The following is a 16,653-nucleotide window of genomic DNA, read 5'->3' as shown; positions in this document are numbered from 1 at the left end:
ATAGACTTAACTGAGTGTGGAAAGGACCACAGTAAAATGGACCATCGGACATTGGCTAGAAAGCACTGGTGGTATGATGGAACAATTTGAGCTAAAAGTAGACCTCATTGGTTTAACATACACAGACTAAAAACACAGAGCTTGTCTCTCTCAGGTGACCTTGCAGTTCTCTTTCCTTCTCACTCTCAATATACTGCCTCTAACCTGCTCCACCAGAGATAAAGCCTTTAAATAGCCTGGAATAGACAGATAACTGCAGCCAGCTGTGGGAGTGTGTGTTTGTGTGTGTCTGTGTGAAGCATGTACGTGTTTTCATGTCTGATAACTAACCCTGTCAGTGTGTAGTTCGTGGCCCTGAGTGACATCGTACGTAGAAAGGTCAGTAGATGATGTGCTTGAGCATCCATAAAGGTGACCCTGGATCACCTTGTGGTGACCTGACCTGAACTAACCTCCTGCTGTACACAAACGTATTCACCTTGAATTAGAACCGGAACCTTCATGACCAGAACTCTTATCGGTGAATTTGACCTGGTGGTCGATATCACAACCCCAGCTTACTCCAAAACTGCTGATAACATCAAACATGACCCATAATGCACTACTCCATGTATCTTGAGGAATGGGACACGAGTGTAACAGAGAGTCGGACAGCTTTAAGCTGCAGCTTGAGTGAGTACTGTAGTGTCTTGTATGTGTTGATTTGTTCAAGTTCATGTTCATTGTGATGTATGTGGGCCTGTGTGCTGGTGTCCTTGCTCTCTGTCAGCAGAGGAAGCTCATGTGGGGGTTGCTAGGCACTACGAGGGTGGCTGGCAGAGGAGCCGGGGGGCGGGGACACCTGAATAAGTAAATGTGTTTTCTGGTTGATGAGCCTCTTCGTGCTCACGGTTTAGTAGCAGTGATTTACGTGCATTGTTGTGAAGTAATAAAGTGCTCGTTCAAGAAAAACCTCTCTTCGTAGTGACTGAGATCGCTACAGTACATTATTTTGAAATGGAAGGATAGCTTCACAAAAGAAGAATGTACTATTTAAAGCATTTATAGGTAAATAACTGTTACACATAATTGTTGGAGTTCTCCACATAGAACAATAAAAATGAACACAACTTCCTCACTTTGAAAGGATTTAATAGTGTGTTGTTTTACATTACAGAGAAACAGAGCAATTCAGAGGAATCAATGGATCACTTCTGCAATCGGTCCGTGACAACCCAGGAATCAAAACTGCAATTAGCGAACCTCAGCTTAGTGTTACCATCAGAGGTGTCTCTTTCCACCTCCCTCTCTCCTCTGTCAGGTCAGTACTGGCAGGCTTGTAGCAAGCACAGCCTCAGGCAAGGACTAGAATGTACTTTAGTTAGCAAGAGGGTTTATTCTCAAACTTAAAAAAAAGCTCTAAAACTGTCAAACACATTCATGTCATCGCTTATCTTTGTTTGAATAAGGCTTTGCTTACAAAAAAACCTCCGGGGCAGGATATGTGAGTGTTCTAGAAGCGCAAGGATTGTCTGGTCCTTGTCTGGAGGAACAGAGTCTTTGTGATTGACAGATAGAGGCCTCAGTGACACTTTAAAGGGCGGGGAGAAAACAGACTCTCAGAAACAGAATACAGGAAGTTTCAGCCATACTGTACCTGTGTGTGGCTTTAAAACTGTGGTCTGAGAGGCCATAACAGGCTGGCTGACAAGCTGGGCCTCTGGCACGGTCATCATGGTTCTACTGTACATCTATAATGGAGGGAGAGAAGGTGAGGGAAAATTGAGAGAAAACTAATTTGTAGGCAAACGAAATCTCCGAAAGTGTATACAATACAGAATTTATAACAGAATAGGTAGGTATCAGTCATCCCAAGTCTGTGTAACTGCTGTTGTAGTCGGCTGATAGAGTGAAATGCACACAAAATTGTTTCGATCATAGCTTGAATCATTGATATTCAACTAACTAAAGTATGAAATCACGCCTTACATCCATTGTAAAGAAAAATATACTGTAGTTGACCAATTGTATCTAATATTACGATCCCATTCTAATTTTGTAACCCCAATGTCATGGTCTAGGTTTGATGTAAAGTATTCTTATGATCAGCAAACCTCTGCTTCAGTCTTTCCCTCTTGCTCATAAACCACAGTCTGTTATTTCCGAGCCCCGCCAATCTCTCTCACCAGTTCCATCAGCTATTGACAGTATATTGGTCTCCAAAAAGCCACATCCTCACTCAAGCATTGTAAACACGTGTAAAGGTATACTGGAGCCAAGTAACTTCAGTTAGTCAGGGGGAAGTGTTAACTTGGTTTCATTCAGCTTGACTACCCAAAATAAATATTTTTTCCTCTTCATCTTCTTCCCTTTGTTTTAAAAACTTATCTTTAGCCATTAGGTGTATGTTTTGATTTGAGTGTGTCTTACTTGGGGGAAATGGGAGAATATAGGCTGTAGCTAAACTTAACAAAGGAAATTCAAGCTATGATTTTAAAACTAAAAATACACAGGCAACCTCCAAGTCCAGAGAGAATTCCCCATTCTTATACTAAATGTACTGTTTGTGATCGGAGGGTCAGCAGTGGTTGGCTAGCCTGGAGGAACAGCACAATGCGTACAGGAAAGGTAGCAGGAGTTGTGACTAAAGACCTAAATAGTTAAAAGAAACCCAGAACTCAAGTCACAACATTAAAATGTAGTTTCATTTAACATTTATTTTATTATTTATATAAATAATGATATCGTTTTATTTGTATCAAGTCAGTAAAAAAGTAGGACATGCATTGTTAGACTGGTTAGTGTCTTGTCATTTCAACAACAGCTTGTAGCAAAGTGCAATGCACAGTGGTTATTTTACTGCCTTTGGCAATAATTATTGCGTTAAACATAGCAACCAGAAGGACAAATTATCTCCATTAATCATCCAGTCAACCTCTCACAGCAAGAAACATAAAAAAATGTCATACAGATGGGATTGGAAATTGCTTGTAGTTCTGTCTTGTGTGCAGAGAGGATGCTGTGAAACACATACACACACACAGCTGGTATCATCACTTACAACACAGACACCATTAAAATGCCCTGAAGTCAAAAATAGCTACTTTTGTCTCAGTGTCTCAGACAAAAAGAAAGGGTGGTCTCTCCCTGTCACGCCACCCACAGAGAAATGACCTGTCATCTAAACACACACACACACACACACCTCAGGTTTGACACCATGATTAAAGGGTGCCAAAACGTGCCTGACAAATTAAAAACCTCAATCATCAACATTCTGTTCATCCACAAACTGTAACCATTAGAAACCAAAGATCTGGAGTTCTAAAGTGTGTGTTCATCATTTCGATAGGGAGACAGAATGACAAGGACGAAATGTGAGGATTTGTCATGTCCGTTTTAAAATGGACATGACAAATACCCAAATCGTATTTCACCACAAAGACAGCCATTCAACACACATTTCATCACTGTGAGGATAAGTGTCATGAATTATTTATTGAGGGGGCACTTCATCCCAATCTGTGATGAATGGCCGGCAGCTTTGTCTTGCTAGAACAATCCATCCCATCTCATTTGTCAGAAGATTAGGCAGTTTCAACACAGGCCAATTAATTGGTTGGGGATCAAGGGTGTGTATAGCGGATATCAGAGGGGAATATATCATCAGATTTCACTTTAGTTACTAAAATACTAGTGTAATGCTGAGATGCTCGGTTTAGATAGCGTAGCAAGCGGGGGCTTTATAGTTAACAGAAGTAGTCATGCATACAGGGTCAGTAACCGGGCAGATTGAGCCCAGAATAGGGGAAATCCAAAAGGGGGTATCCAAGACTGGTCAAAAAGCAGGTATGGGGGACTGCTGGGGTCGGTATCACAGCTTCTATAGACAGTCAGAAGGAAAGAGCAAAGATAAGATTGAAACTAAACTGGATCGGTACACTGATCAATCTAGATCTATAAGGAATGCTCAGATTTGCAGGCCAAACACTAACAAGACTTTGCAGGGCTTGGAGGGTACATACACAATTGAGTTACAGAGTAAGGGAGGGGAAACGCCTCATGTGAATAAGGTGCAGGTGAATGAGAGGGAGAGCCATGGATACTCTGGTGATCTGGGAACGGGAGGCTATACGTGTTTCAATACACAGAGAGATGTTATGAAATCAGCCAACAGAAGGTGGCCAGTCACATTGTGAGGGGACCCATTCCTCCACTGTGATCTCTGATCACATGAAGACAAGCAGCCACAACAATAACTGTGAAACAACCCCTGAATCCATAGACACACAGACAATGCACAGGCTGGATGGGTTTGAAGCACCACAGGAGTGTGACTGTCTGGGACCAAAAGTCATGCGATGTAGTCTCCAGCCTTATTGCAATCCTGAATCCTATTGTATAACCACAGACATCCACACACATCAGGTCATGTTAAGTTACAGACTATAAAAGCACAGGATACGTTATTATACATCTGATCTGCATGCACTCACAAAGCCGTGCTTTACGACAAAGAAACGTACATTTGACATTTAGTATCTTTGATGTTTCTTTCCAAGGGAGCTCTGCCAAATGTCATGGATGTAAATAGTCACAGTCACAGGAAACAGACTGGGAGCTTCTGCAACAAACAAACATACACATATACACAAACACACACATGTACACACATGCACGCACACACACTCACACGTACACACACACACACGTACACACATGCACGCACACACACATACACACACGCACATACACATGCACTCACACAAACAAGGCAACAGTTGCCTCATCGTCTAAGTCGTGGTGGTTGTCTACAGGCTGCCTATGTTGCTATGTAGACTTTACAAGAGAAGTTGTGCTTGCCTGTGTGTGTATGAGAACACGCATGTGTGCTAATGTAAATGACAGCTGAGACCAGTTCACAGAGATCATGGCAGCAGACATTTTGTCAACTCCACTAGGACAACACCTATTGATCATATCTGCTTAATGGACGGTCCCCACTTTAGTTAATGAATCGAGGAAAGCCAAAGGGAAGGGAGGAGAGGAGGGAGAAGAGGAGGGAGGAGAGCCATTATGTTGTTGGACTGGTATGTATAGTCATAAGTAAATGTCTCCTGTACATGGCCCTACGTACAGGAGGGGTTGAGAGAGAGATTGTGCGGTAGAAGGGCGTTGGCTAACCCCTGAGTGTGTCATGGTGGAGAGGGTGTGAGTGTGTCATGGTGGAGAGGGTCTGAGTGTGTCATGGTGGAGAGGGTCTGAGAGTGACCACAGGCTGATTTACGTCGGAGTTCATCGTCAGCAGCGGCACAGTGCTTCGTCTGATCCTCATTTCTCCTGTGTTTTTATTACCTTACTTCTCTTTCTCAGTTTAAAATACAGATATATTATACGAAACAGCATTCAGTGACCAAGATTTGGTCACTGAATTTGCCGAATGGTGTACATAATGCGACAGACCTTTGTTGTGAATTCTGCCATTTCACCAAGAAATGAATATATAAACTATATTGTAATATACCATTCTATTACTGTAGTTCAATCAAGATACTCACATATTGATTTGACCTTTTGTGAGTGTACGTGTATCCGTGCGGCATTTATATTGCTGCCTTATTAGACATGGACCTATGGGCTTAAAGTCACACAGGTGTAGTTACATTTACATTTATGCATTTAGCAGACGCTTTTATCCAAAGCGACTTCCAAGAGAGAGCTTTACAAAAGAGCATAGGTTACTGATCATAACAACGAGATAGCCCCAAACATTGCGAGCAGCCAAAACATAAAGCATACATTGTGGAAAACCAAATAATTGCCAAAGGGAAGAACCATAAGAGCATGCAGTTAAACAAGTTACAATTGAACAACATGAAACTCTCCACAAGAGTGCAAGAGTGTACCTGTAGTAAAATATTTCACAGCGAGTACAAGAATTTGAAACTGTTACAAGTTACTACCGTTACTAGTTGATGACTGAGATGATGTGCACTGCCCGAGAGCCATTCCTGAACTAGGCTTCACTCATTAAACACAGTACTTTAGTCTTCCTTTAGTAATTAGTCAATCATAATGGACATTAGCCAAGATCCAAATACAAGATAATAACATGTTCACAAAGCCATGCTTGATAACCATCCAAGTGTTAAGCACATAATAAGTCAATGGTGGTTCCACTAACATAATTTATCCTAACCCTTGGGAATCAACCAGCAAAAGACAAGGAAAAAAGTTCAAACGAGTTGAAAGCTGAGGCCTACTTTAAAATAGCACCAGTGATGGTAAACAAAACAACTTTGAACAGGAAGTGAGAAGCTAATATCTGCACACTGGTGATGAACAGCTACGGAGGAAAAATCTATCTATTTATCTATTTAACATTGTATGTACCTTAGCATGAAACAATACATATCCTAATAGTGAGCTATAATGTAGAGCACGCATACTATACTGTTATAATAACAACTCCAATCTAGGCCAGGCCTTTGTATGTTTGTGTTATATTGTACAGGAATGAAATTCAACCTACGTCTTTTAAAACCTTTACATGTAAAACATTAAAAAGCAAAGAGCAAACCTTGTCAAGGACAAGATCCTTTACCATACATCAGTAAAGAAGTATATACTCAACCTATGCAAATTACAAATACATTTGTCATTTGAATTGCAAAATGTCAGTTGGGGTAAGATATGACAAAAGAAATTGAGAATTTTCTCGCTCTCTCTTTCCTCTCTCTCTTTCTCTCTCTCACACACACAAACACTGACCAACCGAGTTATGAAAATATTATATTGCCTGAATATGTGGAACTGATGACAGGACTAAATTATCAGTCATATACTTGCAGCAGGTGGAAACAACAGTCCTTCTGCCACCCACTAACAAAGATGTGTACAGTAATCTGACACCTATCAAAATGACTCAAACCATTAACAATAATGACGGTTTAGAACGACAAATATTCTACGTGTCATTCACTCTTTTTCAAATGAAAATAGGAGGTCAACGATTCTTCTTATCTTAAAGCCCTCACAGTTTGCACTTTAAATAATTTACAACGTATCCACAAACCATTAAAGTATGCTTAACTGAATCTATACAATGCACAAATAGATCACAGCACGAGTTAAAATAACAATACATGCTTATCTGAACGAAACAGGAAAGATAATTTATGAACACAATTGAATTACAATTGATGAACCTAAATCAAATCAAGAAATACACTGCTAATTGCGTGATTAATTTCTTAACAGTGATGTGTGTATTATCATGTCAGATTTCTGCTATAAATTAACATCATTTGAAATTAGGGCATGTGGGGATTAAGAAATAATCTCCATATACACTCTGGGCTGCAGTCTACTGCTCTTGTCGTTGTTTTTCTACTAAGCATTTATTGTTGCTGTAAAGGTTAAAGATTTTTCCAATCGAAACTGTGTGGGTTGTGAAAGAACTGTTCATGAGACAAATTCCCCCTTTGCTGTCTGTAATATTATCAACCAAAGCATCACAGTTTCAATATGACTTACAGTATACATTTATTTATATGAAAACAAGCTTGACATAAATATGCAATAATATGAATGAGAATACAACATAGCCAAACTGATGGCACATGTTTGCATCTGTGGATAATTGTTTTTGAACTAACAAATGCATATCCGGGCACCTTGAGGCCTTTAAAAAGTGTGTTAAGTTTTTCATAGAAAACAATTTTCTTATGTCCATTTAGAATTATTTATTTGAATACAAATTATGTTTGAGTTCAACAATTTTTACTGGATTTGTTATGTGTTAACTAGGTCCTGAATCATGTAAACAAATAAAGTTGTGACCAGAAAAGCTGACCCATTTTTGAATTCAACAAAAAACATGACAGTGCTTGTGAACATAAAAAAACATTAGGTTTACTTAGCATTTTCTAAAGTAGCCAAATTAGTCAGATGATACAAAAGAGGAGTTGGGCGTTCTTTGATGCGTTCTGTGGTAAAAAAAAACTGAGAGGATTCCAAAGCAGTGGGATGTGCTATCAACACTTTTCCACTCTTACTTGTCACAGATAATTTGATAGAGACAAAAAATACAAAGAGAGAACCAAGTTGCTGATCTAAAAAAATATAGACCTTTGCTCTAAAACTAAATTACAGTTTAGACTAGACAAAGGGAGAGAATTGTATAGAAAAGAACAACAAAGGAAATGAAGACAGCACTGTTCTAAAAACACCAGACATCCATTTTGAAGTGGGTTGTGAAGTATAGCTTTGTGGCACTCAATTTATAAAATGAGGAGAGTGGTTTAAAACTCATACTCGACTTTTCCCTTTCATCTAAAGGCCTATTTTGCCAGTGAGTAATTTCATGACAGTAAATAATGAATCATGCATTCTAATTTTAAATTAGCTACAGTTAATATTGGTATCTGCAAATACACACTTTAGTCATCTCTACACCTTACCATGACCCCTTTGATCTATACTAAAACTCAAGCTCGAGAATCTGAGTGAATTTTACCACGGGTCATTTTTCACAAGGTCAGCTACACTCACCGTGGCAACCATCTTACGTAAACTCAAGTTCGCAATTCTCTCACACTGTCACTACCTACACAAACTTAAACTAAGAGAAGGAAAACAGATTTTGCTTTGAAGTATAAAAAAGATTCAGAGATAGATTATTTTATAACAATAAAACTGTTAAAAGGATATGACAACAACCCAACCATATGATTAATGGTTGAGCTAATTAGTCAACAGGTTGAGTTAACCACATAACTTATTAGACTCTTAATCACATGCCCAGAGGTGTGTGTTGGTTGTATGCAGACAGTTAGTCCTAGTGTGAAAGCCGTTAAATATCTGCAAGCCTCCCACAGTCTCCTACAAAGCAAAGCTGAGAGTCGCACACACAAACGCACACAACCACAAGTGGGAGTAGGGACACACACACTAGCACAAACACACACAAAAGCAAAAACATAGATATGTAGAAGTCAATATGGTAGACACATTCAAACACACATGCCGACGCATTCACACACAAGCATACATATGCATGTATGCAAACACATAACAGTTACTGTCATTAGTCTAAACTACAAAATCATGTATTTTGACAAAATTCAATTATCAACCGATAATTTAAATCAATAACATGTTGTTTGTAGTACACAATGCAAGACACTACTAATCTGCCCCGTGTTAACATGCTTAACTAAAAGCTGTGCTATAATCCACTATCTACAGACCTAGTGAATTCAGTGAGATTAACCAGAAGGTGTTTTCAAAGAAACAGAACAGAAGCGCCTGCAGTGACTAAGAAAACTCAGAAAACAGGTGATAAAGCACCTTTTTCACATTGAATGAGCAGGATATCAGGCACTAGTTCCAAGAATATAAACCTCTTGACATTAACAAGATAACCTAACTTCAAGGTGCAGTACAAACAATTTACGCCTGAAAAACAAAACCGAAAAGCTTGTGGCTTTCACGGCGAGTTGGGTTCATTATTCAGAGTGATATTCACCCTGGAGGATCTGGTATTTCTGGGTGACATTTCAACATCCTATGTGTTTGGTTAGTACCATCTGTGGATTCAAAACAAGCCCACGCGCTCCTCCTCCACCCAGTACATCTTCTTACATCCCTTCTCTGCTGATGAACCTCATAGACTCTCTCACACAAACTCACACAAGCTAAACCTGTGAGAAGTCTGCACGGTGTGTGTGTTTATCAACCACTACACACATACGTCTGTACGTATGGGAGTCTGCTTTGTAGTAGGTTTTCACAGTAACTGTGAACCAAACCAGCCTGCCATGTGAGTTACTTTGGGCCAAGGTTAAAATGGTGCAATTTCAGGTAGGATTTTCATCAAATCCCTTGTCCTCTGCCATTCATGTGTAATTTATTTACTTAGTTGAAATGAATGAATGGAAACACATATTAAGGTAGAGTATTCATATTTTTTTGCCAAATTGATATCACTGAGCAAATTACAGGGGGATACAGCCTTGTACTGCACACTTGTCTTTCCACACAGCTTTAAAGGGCATAGGTCATGTCCTCAGAGTTTGTTTCTGGTTACCATAGCAGTAAGTCATGGATCTCCAGACGTTACTCGTACTGTACACCACATTAAACACAGAGAGAAGAGAAGAACAGTGAAATATGAGCCCCTTTCTCTGGGCTCAATGCACAATCCCGATCCCGATCATTTACATTTACATTTAGTCATTTAGCAGACGCTCTTATCCAGAGCGACTTACAGTAAGTACAGGGACATTCCCCCGAGGCAAGTAGGGTGAAGTGCCTTGCCCAAGGACACAACGTCAGTTGGCATGACCGGGAATCAAACTGGCAACCTTCGGATTACTAGCCCGATTCCCTCACCGCTCGGCCACCTGACCCACCTGAAATAATAATTTAATTAATTTTTTTTCTCTACCCAAATTAACATCATAAGTGGCTTCTGACCGACACACTTCCTGCCTGCTTAGGAAATATCAAAAACACATGAGGATGCGTCATAGGTATGACCATGTGTATTCCAAACCCTACTAAATATTGGGAGTTTCAGAAAGAGTTTCTGGTTTGGTGGCAGCGAGGGTAAGGCAGGTTAGGGTAGGGTAGTGTTGTTTTTTGATAACAATCTTTCATTTCCATGACACAGCCATCCACACAGAGGTCTTCCTGCTCCATATCCTTCTCCATGTTGAACAATACTGTACTGTCAGACGGCTTTCAAATAATCACCTTGGGGAGCTGCAGTCTGTGTCAGCTTTGTGTGTTGATGGTACGCTACTTTTCTTTCTAAGGAGATAAGGTTTCACATACACAAAATCCGCTTCTTGCTCTTCTTACGCCATCCTATTTGCCATTGCTCTCACAAGTTAACTGATCAAAATATAAATAGACTCAGTCATCGACAACATCACTGTGCCTATATATACCACAGAAGACCCGCAGGATTTCTAAGTTTAGTTTCATGTTCCAAACATCCATCTCCTTTAGATTCACTGAAATGAATCAGGGTTGTTTTGATCTGCTCAAAACAACTACCGCTGTGACTCCACGTCATGTGAATCCTTACAAACAATGAACATACAGAGAAATAAGTGATGTCACCATGACCATGTCCCATATTAATGTTGATGTCAACCTACATCTCCCTGACATGTAAAGGGTCCTGGGGGGTCATGCCCTCGTCTTGTCTCCTTTGACATAAATACATATGGGTGGCCCAACCCTAGATACATTTCAATGATCAATAATCTGAACTGGTTTGTTATCCCCTAATCTCTATCTGCCTTGACAATGCCAAATTGGTGAGGCAGCACCCCATTTCCTGTCATGATTGCTGAAATCTGAGAAATACTCTGTATTCAACCAAACCAATGATTTAAAAAAGCAAACTAACCTGCTAAACCATGAGCAACATGTTCTGTACAAAATAGTTAGGCCTACCTTTGAAAGACAGAGGAGTCATTGTGCAAGAGCGTGCAAGAAAAACATTCAAACGGCATGAACTAAAGTGATGTTGTTTATTCCATAAAGCAGAACCCCAAGGACACACTCTCGGGCTTGCTTCAGACTTCAAAGAAATACTCATATTATTTTCCAGTGAATGAAAGTGAGAGAAATGATAAGTACTGTGAGTAGCCATAACCACAGATATAGAGGTAGGTGTCTGAGTCACAGATAGACATTGTCACCACTTTCCTATGAAATACAAAAGCACAAACTATGCAGAGCAAGCCTAAAGATCGCAATCTTTTTAATCCACAGGTCTCTTTGAGGAGTTATTTGTCATATGTACAGTTGTTGGGTGATGTACGAGTTATGTGTCTCTAAAAGGAATTTCCATTTTTTTAAATGAATTTCCAAATATGCTACTATTTTGGATGGGAATTTATGCTGGGCAACAATTTACAGTAGGCCTAGGCCTAGACTATTATTTGATTAGATTAGGCCAATCTAATGTGAATAAATGTCACAATACTATGTGACAAATACTCATGGTATCTAATTAAACATTAAAACGTATTTTATACCAATTGTCTACATATTTTACATATTAACCTCGGCCAAATTAAGGCCTATTTGCCTCGACATTTAAAATAGATCATTGTGTGTAGATGTCTATATTAATTCATTGTTTTGTTTAATCAAGAACTGCTATAAAGAGGAAAATACATGAGAAGTAATACGCTTCCATATATGTACAAATATTAAAAGGTATTTGAAAGTTCTCGCAGTTCAATAAGTAATACTGAGAGAGACGGCTGCCGCCCACATTCAGACTGAAATGCACGGTATATTGACCACGTCTTGACTTGTACAAGCAAATGTGTGAAAAACAGGTAGTTTCCGAAGCGAGGCAAAAGTAAAAATGATTTCTTATTATAGTTTTCTTAGTAAACACAGGGACAAGTGCCATGACATTTGATTAATAGTTTATTCATATTCCTAATAAGCAACCTTTGTTTCGGGGTTTCTGTGTGTAGACAACTGCACATAAGTTATCTACAGCTCAATCAAATAAGGAAGGAGTAGTATTCATGAGTAGATTTAGATGTTATTTGTATTCATAATGTATTTATTTTGGATAGTTTTGTGTTTGTTGACGTTTATTAACTTTTCAAGGGTATATAGTAGTCCTATGGAAGCCAGATGGCCCTAGACTCTAAAATAAAATACGGATGCTCTAGAATTTCTCTGTAGCAAGAACATTTTTTAATTTTAAGAACAATTTTCTTTAAAGAAAACGATTTGCAGTTCTAAAGAGCACCTTACGGAGTTGAGTAAGGCTTATTTCTAAAACCAATGGGCTCTGTTGTTTCTGGAACCTTTTTGTCAAATGGTTCTACACTTTAAAGTGTACAGTGAGGTAGATTAGAATTTTTAACACGACAACAACCTTCATATATGAACGCCTAATTTCTGTCTTTCCAGTTAAATTCGGTTAACATTTTCCTTGACACCCAACAAAATGCATAGTGTTAAAACCCAAACACCCAACATTTCATTATGATGATTTAGATAGAATTTAATTAAATGAAACAAATGATATGTAACCTGACTAATTACTGAATAAATGTTTTGTTCAATAAAATAAATAGATCTATCCCTGACTTTTGAATTCCACAAATATCTGGAAACTAAACGCTTCAGCAATAAATACATAGCGTACACCCAAACAACTAATCCTAACTATAGCCTTCCTGCATAAAAGGCCACTAAGTAATGTGGGCTACTGTATGGGCAAGAGAATGACCCTCATGTCAGTGCAGCCTAAGTGAAAGCAATTTGCCGATGTATCCAGCTATTGGGGATTAATATTGGGATCCTAAAATGAGTTCATGGAGCAGTCGTAAAACAGTGCAAGGGAAGTTAGAATGCATTCTGAGTAAGCAATTTCACGAAAGCATGTAATTTTTCGTTTTGACACAATCGAAGCCGAGGTTTTTTTTCGAAATTACTATTCTACACGCATCGCCACATTAAATACTGCCGACCTTTTAATATCCTTAACGGCCACTGATCTGAAGCATATAAGAGCATCCTCATTCTGCTCGATGACAACAAATATGATAATATCTGTTTCCAAATGTCGGATTTAAAGCTAAAGGCCAATTATAATTCAATATGTGTGAAAGTGGCTACAACTAAATGTATTTACGGTCAGATATGTTATAGCACACGCACGGTTATTCTTATGAATCCTAATAACCAGGGCAAATGTGAGCCCTTTTTAAAGCACAATTGGTTCATATGGTATTTATGTTGTCAGAGAAGATTTGTCTCGGTAAAACCAACAAGCAGAGAGAACAACTGCGCAATTGAGGTATTAAAAGAACAAGTTCTGTACTTCTTAGGACAAAGGGTGAGCACTGAAGGATGCGTCCACATGGTTATATTGCCATCTACTGGTTATAAGCACACAAATACACACACACACACACGCACGACACACACAGACACACACACGCACACACACACGCACGCACACACACACACACACACACACACACACACACACACACACACACACATCAGACAAATCAACACAAAGTTTCAGTTTCTTCAACACCCACTGTGTTTTCTATATCAAACCCCCATCGGAATGGGGAAGGCTCAGCGAGTATTTGACTGCAAATTAAGAGATTGCAGATTCAAATCTATCGCTGTCGATACACTTTATGAACATGAACACATGCTATCTCCAAATCGTGCTACAGATTTCATTTGGGCTACGACTAGACCTCTCCAAAACATTTATCAAATTGATTTTGTGTGTTTTGGGTCAAAGGGAAGAAAGTTAATCTTCAAATTCAATCATCAAAATGACAAAGGCACTTGTTTTTCTCTAAACCGTTTCTGCATTTTGCTACACCTACAGGCTTCTTATCAACACTTTTGTTTCGTAAGTTTCTAAATTAAAGTTTTATCATATAGGTCTATCCAGGTGTGTAACAGTTGGTAGAGACTTGATCCATTGTCTTGTAAGCCATTATTACTGTTAAAGATGCTTCTTTAATCAACGGCAGTACACACATGATTTTTTCAAAGGGTGTACATTTTCTATGGGTACTGTATACTAAATCTATGCTACATAACAATGACATACATATAGTGTTTCACTGGGAAACATTACACATAAACCTGAAAAATGGCTGATCTATACATTTAGGGATAAACATCAGCTCATCAAAGTGTTTCCAAGTCTATACTGTCTGCAGCATTTTGGTATGAACCACCAACTCAGATTCTTCTGAATGTCATCATTACTCATGGTTCGTCTAGTTGTTAGTCATGGAGAGCAGAAGATTACTCATGGATACTTGATATTTCTGTCAGCATGCAGATGCTACTACTACTAGTTATTTCCACCTCTGACATTAACTTGACATTTCGGATTACAATCTGACAGCAAGGAGAAGACGTAGGTTGTTCCAAACCTCCTGGGAGATGATTATGCAACGTTAGCATGACCCACAGAGGGCATCGGACAGCTTTGAAGACACCACTCAGGTCCTTACTTAAGAGAATACTGCCAAAGGTTAAGAATATAAAAACAGACTAAACTTATGTAGGCTAAATCCTAAATAGCCGTGAAATGTATGACACTTTATGGTGTACATTGAATAAAAATAAAAATAATCAACACCAACCCCCTGGATATAGAAATACATGACCTGTCAACAGAGGCATTGAGCAATATGCAACAAATCATCAGTACTTGGATTTGAACAACCAAGAGCAGTAGTGCTTAGTCATCCAAACCTCTGATATCAGTATAATAGTGAGCTTTTCTGCAGCTGCATGGTGGGACCCTGTTTTCTGCCCAGCAACAGAATGCTGAGTAATCTCAGTCATAGTCCTCCCACACCTACCCACGCTGCACTGCTCTCGGAGAGCACCCTTGTCATGATACCAAAACTACCATATCCTCAAACACCAGTCGCCCACTGATACACATTTACTGTAAATGGGGTACGGTGTGTCTGTGTGAGGGTGTGTGTGTGTGTGTGTGTGGGGGAGGGGGGGGTCCATAAAACACACAATTCTACTGTATCCAATACTGTGTCCTAATGCACTTTGCTTCTTTCGCAAAAAAACAGACTGTGGGAGTCTTATTTTCTGAAGCGGGTAAAACAAGAATGTGATGAAAAAGAAAATAACTTTCACTTAATTGTAAGACATCTTTTGTTTGAGTTGCATGTCTCCTTAATGCTTTCTGTTGACAAGTTCGAAAGGGTCTCATTGAAGCACAGCATTAATGTACACCTTGCTTTCTAATCGCTTGAAACTCCAAAAAATCTATTCAAAATATCCACCAAACACCTGTTCTGAGAAGGACCTAACTTAGAGGTATTGTGAAAGCTATAGTCAATGGTTATGCGCCGATACGTTTTCATCCGTTTGGAAACAAAACTGTGAAACCTGCATAATTCCAGTATAAATTTGGCAGGCACTTACAAACATTACAAGACAGTAAGGATCGGACATAATTAGATGCCCAGTGTCACAACTGAAGTGTGCGTCTATCAATAGGCACCAATCAATGAAGTCCTATTCTCAAATGTCCATCCAAGCAAACTGTTTTCCATACATCAATTATGTTTTATGGTACTGCCCGTCCATATGTTTTAACTCAATGTTGAGAAATGTGAACTTAATAACACAAACACACAAACGCAGGTTCCACTTACCATCCCTCTCCTTTCATCCTCTTCCTTTACTTATGACTGATCACAAAGAACAAAAGGTTTAACTCAGAATGGATTTGTTTCATCATCATCCTGAGTAAAAACAGCTCCCAGCCCACACAAAAAGCCTGATGCCCTACTCACAATGAACCCAGGCACCCTCACACCCGCTTCCCCCTTCCCTTCCACCCTGCCAAAAAGGACCTGAAAGGCCCAGATGAGTCAGAAATGGAGAGAAAACAGAGAGAGCTCAGAGAGAGAAAAAAGCAGAGGACTATCTCTCACGTCTTAGCTTGAGCTGAGTCACCAGAACCACTACTTCCTGTCTCCGGCATGCCTGTCATAGCTCTCTTAATGACTGGTCAAGTTCTCAGCCTCCCGCTCTCACACACAGCCACTGGAGGGCCACAATGGCTGTGTGTGTGTTCGGACGGCTGCAGGTTTTTTTTTCCTGAATCCT

At 39.4% G+C, this 16,653-nt stretch overlaps 1 long non-coding RNA gene across 1 annotated transcript; it reads right to left on the bottom strand.

The window, feature by feature from the left end:
* Positions 1-1,114: 1,114 nt before the first annotated feature.
* LOC134022557 (uncharacterized) lies at positions 1,115-16,369 on the bottom strand. The gene is made up of 2 exons (XR_009930653.1): positions 16,197-16,369; positions 1,115-1,730 (listed from the first exon to the last, which is right to left on the bottom strand). It is a non-coding gene; the product is annotated as an uncharacterized LOC134022557 (long non-coding RNA).
* Between the last annotated feature and the right edge of the window lie 284 nt (positions 16,370-16,653).

The sequence above is a fragment of the Osmerus eperlanus genome, chromosome 6, assembly GCF_963692335.1.
Source record: "Osmerus eperlanus chromosome 6, fOsmEpe2.1, whole genome shotgun sequence".
Lineage (NCBI taxonomy): Eukaryota > Metazoa > Chordata > Actinopteri > Osmeriformes > Osmeridae > Osmerus > Osmerus eperlanus.
Note: the sequence above shows the minus strand (reverse complement) of the source record. Positions and strands in the feature narration are given on the sequence as shown.